The 9,779-nt window shown below is 44.0% G+C and overlaps 1 non-coding gene across 1 annotated transcript; it reads right to left on the bottom strand.

The window, feature by feature from the left end:
* Positions 1-8,327: 8,327 nt before the first annotated feature.
* Positions 8,328-8,433, bottom strand: LOC115513157. Its single transcript, XR_003968580.1, has one exon. It is a non-coding gene; the product is annotated as a U6 spliceosomal RNA (small nuclear RNA).
* Positions 8,434-9,779: the final 1,346 nt, after the last annotated feature.

Genomic DNA, 9,779 nt, shown 5'->3' with positions numbered 1-9,779 from the left:
TACACCTGGAATAGTAACCCTCTTCTAGGCTGTCTTCAACACATAATACATTTTCTGCCTCCATGAATTTCAAGAAATAAGCATCATTCATTTCGATTTAAAGTAAGTAACTTTCCATAATTGTATCAATTTCAAAGAAAACTCACACTTAAAAATTAATGAAAATAGTTCTGTTCTTCCATACCGATGTTCAGAGTGGAGTTCCTTTTTATGCGCATTGAATCGACCTAGAGTAAACCACAGTTTACGTGGACCTCCTGACCCTACAGCGGGCACATGTGGGTTCTGTGAGTGGAGTATGTCAGTGCAGACATTCCTGAGCCAGAACAGACCTGTACAACGCACGTCAGATTTGAATCCTCTTAACTTAAGAAAATGTCTTCCGCATCAGGATCGGCATGTCTCCCCGCTTCCGTTTGTCCGATTCAGGCTAACCAGTTCTGACGATGTTTGCAGTCTACTTAGGGCGATTTAATTTTCTGCTGTCTAAAGGAAGGTTAGCCCAGTTCAGAAGGACCTTTACAAGTGCCTAAAAATGCTCTTTCTAAAAAGACATTTTTGAGAACCCCTTAATTTGGCATATACTACTTATTTCAAAGTGTAATGGAGATTTAAAATTCCTGTATTTAAAATACGTAAAACCTCAAAGTCTGTGTGCTGATCTGATTTTTAAGGAGAACGTTTACACCATATAGGTGGTATAAACCATCAGTTTTCAAGCTTCATATCAAGACATTTTTCAACTTTCCAGTAATTCTCTGTCCTTCCTTCCAAATAACAGTGCTGTTTCCCTGTGGATAGCCCTGCTCTCTGTCACAGAACCACACCTCTGTGTCTCAGAGCGGGGAAAGGATTCCACTGTGACTGTAAAACTGCTTTTGCACGATTACTGTAATGGCCTCGCCATTCCGTCCAGTACTTCAGAACATGAGTCCACAAAATCCCCTTCCTTGTAGTCGAGGCTCTGTCATGGAACATCTTTCCCATTCTAGACCTGGGGTGTCAATGCCCCTGCAGGATTGGGGAAATCTGTCCTCGGGTCCAACAATGACTGGCCTCACTTTCCAGTGTGTAAAACCATGTCTGGAATTTGGAAAGTGGGATGTCCTGAGGTGCCTGTGTCACAGTGGACACGATGCTTACAACCACAGAGAGCATCAGATCCAGGCTGGCCCCAGGCTTGAGCCCAGAGGGGATGGGATGCCCTACAGTGAATAATTCTTGCCATCAGTCACGTCTGTATGGCACAGAATAACAAAGCACACTGTGGTTGAGTATCAGACCTCAGCTATGAATAGCAAAGACCATTATTTAAAAAAAAAAATACCTTTTTATACCTCTATTTAAAAAATCTGAAAAGATGGGATGCCTGGGTGGGTAAGTTGGGTTGAGCATCCAACTCTTGATTTTGAATCAGGTCACGATCCCCGGGTCATGGGATCAGGCCCCACATAGGGCTCTGCACGGAGTGCAGATTCTCCCTGCTTGAGATTCTCTCTCTCCCTCCCACTGCCTCTCTCTCCCACTTGTGCACTCTCTCCCTGTCTGTTAAAAAAAATCTGGAAAGGAATTTACCAATTCTGAAGTCATGAGTAGGGAAGTAAAGGGTGCTAACCAAGCCTGGTTGTGATGGAAGTCACATATCCAGTAAAATCTGTTTTGTTCTCCTAGGTTCCCAGAAGACAGATAAGTTTGTTTCATCCACTGCCCCTTGGATCACTTACCCACTGTGTCTACCCGAAGGCTTAAAGCCAACGAATTTTCAGGCTCATGAATTTTAAAGTGCATTTTGGCATAAAAAGTGTATTCATTTGTTGGAATTTCCAAATACCTTAAAGATGGGAGTGGGTGGGAGATACTACAATACAGAAAAGAAAGTGCCAGAACACATTAGCTGATATTGCTGGAGAAATGAACCGATTTTAGAAACAGAAAGGCATTTCGTCCACTGTTGTGCTGAATCCTTAAACACTCCATGTCACAGGCTCTGTTATTAGAGTTCTTGCCTTAAAGGTAAGAAAACGGAGTCATGAAGAGGTAAAGTGTACCTCTTTCACCACTATCCAGCGCTGCCTCAGCTCTGGAGGCGGAGGGAGACTGGTGCTTACGGTAGGTACAGGCTCGTCCTGACAGGTGGCTGGCGCGTCCTGAGAACAGGTGTTACTGTGTTCCCGTTGAGACGTGAGCGGGGATGTGCTGAGGGGGCCAGTGGTGCGATGCTGTTCTCCATTTCCAACCAAGGAAGCAGATGTCTCCACCACGTACACACGAGCTGCATGTGCCCTCTTTGTGTGTCTGCTCATCACGTAGTTACGGCGTCCATGGAGTGTCCGCGTGTCATCTGTCTAGGGCCTAGGAACACAGTGGTGCCCAGACCAGGTGCCGACAGGTGCCACGAAAAGCAAACAAACAAGTCAATGAACGGGTAAAATTTAACAAAGGGATAGAGGTTGATGAGGTCAAGGTCATGGAGTGTGGGTGTGATGTGTGCCGGAGACTGTGTGCAGGGCTGTCGCCTGAGCTGAGCCTTGGAAGATGTGAGGATGGGGGAGGGGAGGTCAGTGTAGGCAGTGCCAATGTCCCGTGGTAGGAGTGAGTCGGACGAAATGAGAAGCACCAGAAAGGCCAGTGGGGTTGGAATAAGTGGGTGAGGGCAGAAGTGGCACGTGCTCAGATTTTAGATACATTGCTGAGGAAGAGGCTTCGGAAGACTTGCTGATGATTGAGTATGGGAAGAAAAGATCCAGAAGGTTAATACACAGCTCCAAGGCTTAGGAATTGGGCAGCTGGAGGGATGGCCATACTGTGGCCCCTTGTTTCTACACTGGATACCTTTATTCCTTTTTCCTTTACCTGGCCTTTTACCTAGAACTCTTCCCAATCAAAAATAAGGGAAATTATAGTAAAATCTAAGAACGGGAGCATTTAAGGGGCACCTGTGTTGCTCAGTCGGTTAAGCATCCAACTTCAGCTCAGGTCATGATCTTGCAGTTCGTGAGTTCCAGCCCCGCATCGGCCTCTGTGCTGATAGCCCGGAGCCTGGAGCCTGCTTCCGATTCTGTGTCTCCCCCTCTCTCTGCTACTCCCCTGCTCATGCTCTGTCTCTCTCTGTCTCAAAAATAAATAAAACATTAAAAAAATTTTAAGAAAAAGTTTTTTAACATTTAGTATTTATATTTGAGAGACAGAGACAGAGCACAAGATGGTGGGGAGAGGGGCGCAGAGAGAGAGGGAGACATAGAATCTGAACCACGCTCCAGGCTCCGAGCTGTCAGCACACAGCCCAATGCAGGATTTGAACCCACAAGCTGTGAAATCATGACCTGAGCTGAGGTTGGACAATTAACCAACTGAGCCACCCAGGAGCCCCACTTTTTTTTCTCTTATTACTATCATAAATGTTAAACACGTACAAGAAAAACATCATACATTTCTGTTAAATAATTGGTTTACGACAAAACAATTTATTTCTTTCATAAAGGTAGGCTCAGTGGCTTTGACTTACAGGTAGCAAATATATATAAGTCAAATTACATTTTTCTCAAACTCAAGCTTATTAGTGTGAAGTAGTAAAGTTACTATGTAAATAGTAAATGAATAAGAATAGAAATAGAACCTACAGTTTTACACAGGATTGGAACGTAGTTTCTTGTTGCATGATATGGCCAGGCACAAATACAGGCACAACGATAGAAAAATAGTGCACACAAGTGTTGATCTCTTGCCCTCTTATAAATCTGTGTACATACAAGAAGTGGGGTTTTTATAACTACAAACGTAAACCAAGTGTATCTCTTTTATGTGAAAATTGCTTTTTTGCTTCACAATTCTTTGCTTCTCAGTGTAAATCTGACCTAAGCACACAAGACTTTCATTTTTTTTTTTTCTTACTGAATGGTGACTTTCTGTCTTCGTTCCTGATGCTTGAAAACAAGACGCTTGCTCACACATGTAAGAAATTCACCTTGCAGCCAAGGGGTTCCCGTTTTCTTAGATATGGCAGAATGTTCCTCTTCCTCAGACTCCAGGGGCTTGGGCAGGGGTGATGACACCAGAATGTGTCACCACAGTTCACATTCCTGTTCTTCCCTCAAAGTCCAGCTCTCCAGCTGAACAGAAGATTTGGAGAGACAGCTCCTCACCCAGCTCTCCACTTCTGTGAAGAGAGGGGAAATACTAGTTGGTCCCATTCTGTGGTTTTTCCAGAAGGTTTGAAAACGACAGGTGGTATTTGATGTCCTTCCCTGTTCTAGACCTGTTCCATCACTGGAAACGTTTTAGGACTTTCTTTTGCAACATGGTTTCTCCAGTGTTCCGATTTCCTTTTAAATTCAGTAGTATGATTGTAGCAAGCCAAATCATTTTCTCCACGGGGCTAAGGAAGCCATTTTAGCAGGTTCACTTGATGAGAAAGGACTGCTAACGCTCATTTCTTGCGCTGTTTGGTTGTCAGTAACATTCTTTGTCTCAGTGTCCAGTCTTGAAACATTCTGAAACTTGTCTTCATCTTACCCGGTTAAGTATTTCTTACAGCATTGCTCAGAAGCTCTTCAGGAGGTACCCCACTGCAAAGCAAACAACGTGTGGTGAGGACATCAGGGTTTTTTTGTTTGTTTTTGTTTGTTTCTTTCAGCAGTAGAGGCAGAACCTTCCATGAGGTCAGCAATCGATGGGAATGGTCTGTACAGATGCTGACACGAGTTTCTCCAAGATCTCTTGTTTCCGGACAAGAGAGCAAATCATTAAATGCATCTTGGTCTTTGCTTATTTAAAGCAGAAAAAAAAATTCTTAAATTTCACCACGAGTTTTGTTAGTGGATCTTTTGACTATTGCCTTGATAGAGGAGCTGTTTCGTAGAGATCTTTCTCGGTATCAGGCACATGTTATCAACGTGTTGACTTTTGGAGCAGTGCAGAGTAGAAAGTATTTCGGCTCCTTGTATCCTATTTTAGAATTCTCACTATATAGTCACTGTAGTTTTTCATGCCGCATTACTGAGGTTTCACCAACGGTTTGACTTTGCCTTTTCTGGTCAATAAATTCTGCTGCTAAATGACTTACTTCCTGAGCCTCTCCACCAGTGTGACTTTTTGTTCCTCAGCGAAAGCTTTACTCTATTTGAGATTCCAGTAGCCTTTAAAATAATCAGTGCAATTACCCATTGAGTGGCTTTGATTTGAAGTTAAGCATCCTCAATTTTGCTGAAGTCAGTACTGCGTTTGTAAGGTGTTTTCCAGTAGCGATGCACAGTGAATGGGACAACTTACATTCCCCACGTAAAACCCACGACAAACGGCTTTCGTTGTCAAGGCAGAGTTCCTTTGTGTTTCGTGTAGCATTAGCTCAGTGAAACGATTCAAAAGGTTCTAATGCTGTATCACTAACCTTATCAGAATTGTCAATAGACCTAGGATACTCCTACTTCATACGTCATCTTTAGAAATTGCCACTTTGGTCCATCAGATACGTGCACATGACAGAAGTGGCAATAAAATGTGAAACAACGGGGGGCACACATAATTAAATGAGCGGATAGTGAAACTGTAGAAACTTCATCCACCTGTCAATCCACACAGTCCGCACTTGACAATATATACAGTAACATCAGTGTGTGATGGGTCCAGTTGGGTAGTGGTGTATAAAAACCCCTCCTTTACAATGAAATACTTGTCTCAATATTTTATCGCACAGTGTAGCTTCTTTCCTTTATGAGACATTCAGCAACACGCGAAGGGAAGTTTGGGGAGATAATTCAGAGGAAAGGGAACACCATCAATATGGCTCTGCATTCATCGGCCGGCTCCCAGCCTCATGTTAGGAATCAGCAGTGCATTCACCCCATGAGGACACTCTCTGCCCTAGTTTGGGGAACCTTCCGCTACAGAATCACCAGCGGATCCCTCAGTCAGTGTCCATCACCCTGAGCACCGGCACCATGTAGCGGGTCTCAAGTTGAAAACACCAGTCTCACGCAAAACCGCCTCCTGTGATTGCCAGTTAAGGAAACTCAGGCATTGAATGGTTCCAAGCAGGAGATATTGGTTGTTCAGATGAGTTAAGTGAGAGTCAGAGGAGGTATGGATTTGAGAGTTATTCCGGGGGTGATGCTACTGGGATACTGCAGTGGGAGTTAGGACTTTCTTTAGACGGTTCTGTGAGTGAGTGTGTGGAAAGATGAGAAGGAGATACTCTGAAGAGTATACGGCAGGACGAGCACTAGGTGTCTTCTGGCCTCCCCTGCCCGTCTTCCTTGGGCACAGGGCTACCACGTTAGCAGCCACGAAACAGAGCTCCTGTGCCCTTGCCTGGAATTGGACTTTCTAGCCGCCGATTCCAGAATTCCACCGGTCTTTTGTTTCTGAATCTACTGGGTTCCTCATCAAGAAATCAATGGCATAAATGTGGGAGTTTGGGGGAAGTATTGACGTGCTTACCGGAGCTGAAGCTTCTTGGGGCTTTTCTGATTTGAGCGAGGGGATATGTTTTCCAAGAGAAGCAAGGGCACGTTACAGGAAGCCCGGAAGGGAATACTGTATGGTTCTGGCGTGCACCAGGAAGTCATGTGTGAAGTCCGATGCCTGTGAGGACGAGTCCAGAGACCCAGCCACAGTGGAGGAAACAATTAATTCCAGCTTCCTAGGGGCCAGTTTATAGTCACATATTGAATTGAAAATCACTAAAATCTGACAATATCTATATTATCTTCAGAAAACAAAATTATCAAATGAGAAAAACAAATTGATCCAAATGTATAAGACCTCTAGTTTTCCTTTCTAGTAGGGTACTTTTCTGGTTTTGGTATTAGGATAATGCTGGCCTCAAATAACGAGTTTAAGAGTCTTCTCTCCTTGTTTGTTTGTTTGTGGTTTTTTTGGAAGATTTTTGAGAAAGATTAATGTTAATTCTTCTTTAGATGTTTGGTAAAATTCGCCAGTGAAGCCATATGGTCCTGGTCTTTTCTTTGTTGGGAGATTTTGCCTTACTGATTCAGTCTCCTTATTAATAGCAGTCTGTTAAGATTTTCCATTTCTTCCTGATTCAGTCTTATAAACTGTAGGATTCTAAGAATTTTTCTGTTTCTTCTAGGTTGCCCAGTTTGCTAATGCATAATTGTCCATAGTAGACTTTTATGATCCTTTGTATCTATTGTGGTATCAGGTGTAATTTCTCCTCTATTATTTATAATTTTTTTCATTTCAGTTCTTTTCCTTTTTTTCCCTTGGTCAGTCTAGCTAAGGGTTTGTCAATTTAGTTTATCTCTTCAAAGAACCAACTCTTAGTTTGGTTAGTCTTTTCTACTCTTTTCCTGTTCTCTATTTCATTTATTTCTGTGCTAATCTTTATCATTTCCTTTCTGTGTTGATTTGGGCTGAGTTTGTTCTCATGGGGGTTTCCTTGTACGTAACTCCCCTCCTTTCTCTTGCTGACTTTTGACAATGTAATCAAAATGTGTCTCAGGGCAGCCCAACGCAGGATCAACCTCTTTGGGGTCCTTTGAGTCTAGGGGATCTGGATGTTCATTTGTCTCCTCTGGTTCAGGAAGCTTTGGGCCATTATTGTTCTAAATATACTTGGTGGCTCATTCTCTTTCTTTTCTCCTGGAATTTCCATGTGAATATTCTTCCTTTTTACTGTGTCCCATAATTCCCGTAGGCATTCCTCGCTCTTTCTCATTCTTTTTAAATTTTTGTGTCCTCTTTTTTTTTTTAATGTTAATTGATTTATTTTGAGAGAGAGAGAGCAGGGGAGGGACAGCTAGAGAATCCCAAGCAGGTCCGTGCAGTCAGCACAGAGCCTGACGCAGGGCTAGCACTTACAAACCATGAGATCATGACCTGAGCTGTAATTAAGAGTCAGATGCTAACCAGCTGAGCCACTCAGGTGCCATCTTTTCTCCCTCTGATTGGGTAATTTCCAATGTAGTATCCTCCAAATTGCCAGTAGTTTCTTCCATATGTTGTCAACTCTACTTCTGAAACTTTTGAATTCTTTAGTTCAATTACTGTTCATTTCAACTCTAGTTTTTGTGTGTTTTTAAAAATTTTTTTTTATGTTTATTTACTTTGGAGAGAGAGACAGGGTGTGAGCAGAGGAGGGGCAGAGAGAGAGGGAGACAGAATCCGAAGCAGGCTCCAGGCTCTGAGCTGTCAGCACAGAGCCCGATGCGGGGCTTGAATCCAAGAACATTGAGATCATGATCCGAGCTGAAGTGAGGCGCTTAACTGACGGAGCCACCCAGGAGACCCTGTTTTGTTTTGTTTTGTTTTGTTTTGATGATTGCTACTTTCTTCTGGTTTCTCATCAAGCTTCTTGTTTTGTTCATGCAGAAAATATGGAACATTTCATCAATGTGTGTGTCATCCTTGCTCAAAAGCCATGCTAGTCTTGTCTTTATTGTTCCAGTTTTAGTATGTGTGCTGCTAGCCAAACACAAAGCTTGATGTGAAACTGTATGTGCCCCCTCAGTGCCTTTGCTGATGCCACTCAGTGCCCCTCCCCCTTGAATATGGCACATCGCGGGCTCGGCTCTTTTTCCTGTTGACACTCGCTCCATCCTGTAGCTTGAAATACTGTAGTCTATAGGTTGCCCTCTTCCAAATATTTCTCTAGACAGATTCCCTACTCTGAACTCTACATGCATCCGGTTGTCTACTCAGCTTCTGCATTTACATGTCCAATAGGCATTTCAAACATAGCTCGTCCAGAACAGACCTAGATTTTCTCTCCAAAACCTGTTCCTACCATCCTCTTCTCGGACAATGTCCGTTTCTCTCTGTCAGTTACGTAGGTTACAAAATAAACTCCATAGTGATTTCCAATTCCATCTCTCATACCCCGCCTCTCTCCGCAAACACCTACAAATACTCTACGCTCCAGAGCCGGTATCCAGCCCTCCCCCACTTCCGTTAATCACACAGAGGTCTCGGCAGCCATCGCGTCTCACCTAGATTTTCGCAACTCTCTCCTGACTGATCCCCTTATTTCTGCTTTTGCCCCTCAACACAGTAACCAAAGTGATTCTTTTAAAAGTTGCTGTATATCACTCCTACGCTCAAAACTCTCTGGCGACCTGTCGCCTGTCTCCGTAGAAAATCAGAAGTCCTAATGATGTTCTTCAAGGCTCCCCATAAGCCTCCCCCCATGGCCCCTCGGTCCCGTGTCCTGCTCCAGCCCCACACTGCCCCGGCTCATCATCGTCCTCGTGGTTTCTCAAACACATCGAGCACTCTGTGTCTCAGGGCTTCCGTCTTCTCTGTCCGACACGATCTCCTCTCGGATATGTGCAGACTGATCTGCCACGTGCTATAGATCTCTGCGGCCTGGGAGCAAACCCCTCCCTGCCTTCCACATCCGTCTCCCTGCTCGCTGCTTCTCCCTGGTACTGCCACCATGGGACACGCAAATAGCCAATGATGCGTCTGTTGCCTCTGACACCGCCCTAGAGGGCAAGTAAGGGCAGAGGCCACATCTGTTCCACTCACCACTGTATAGGCAATCCTAGAACTTTACTTGGAAAATGGCAAATGATCAAAAGTATTGTGGAATGACGACATAATGGAATTCTTACCTTCAGAGCTGTGGGGGGAAAATAATGCCGAGAGGCTGGAGCGAATGATGTATTTTACACAATGTCTTCCAGGCCCATCCATGCTGTCGCCAATGGCAGGATTTGCTTCTGTGTTAAGGCTGAATAATGTTTCATTGCATGGATAGACTCTTTTCTTTTCTCATTCATCTGTCCGTGTACCTTCGGGTTGCTTCCATATCTTGGCTGCTG

This window comes from Lynx canadensis, chromosome B1 (assembly GCF_007474595.2).
Source record: "Lynx canadensis isolate LIC74 chromosome B1, mLynCan4.pri.v2, whole genome shotgun sequence".
Classification (NCBI taxonomy): domain Eukaryota; kingdom Metazoa; phylum Chordata; class Mammalia; order Carnivora; family Felidae; genus Lynx; species Lynx canadensis.
This window is presented reverse-complemented; position numbering and strand designations above follow the sequence as displayed.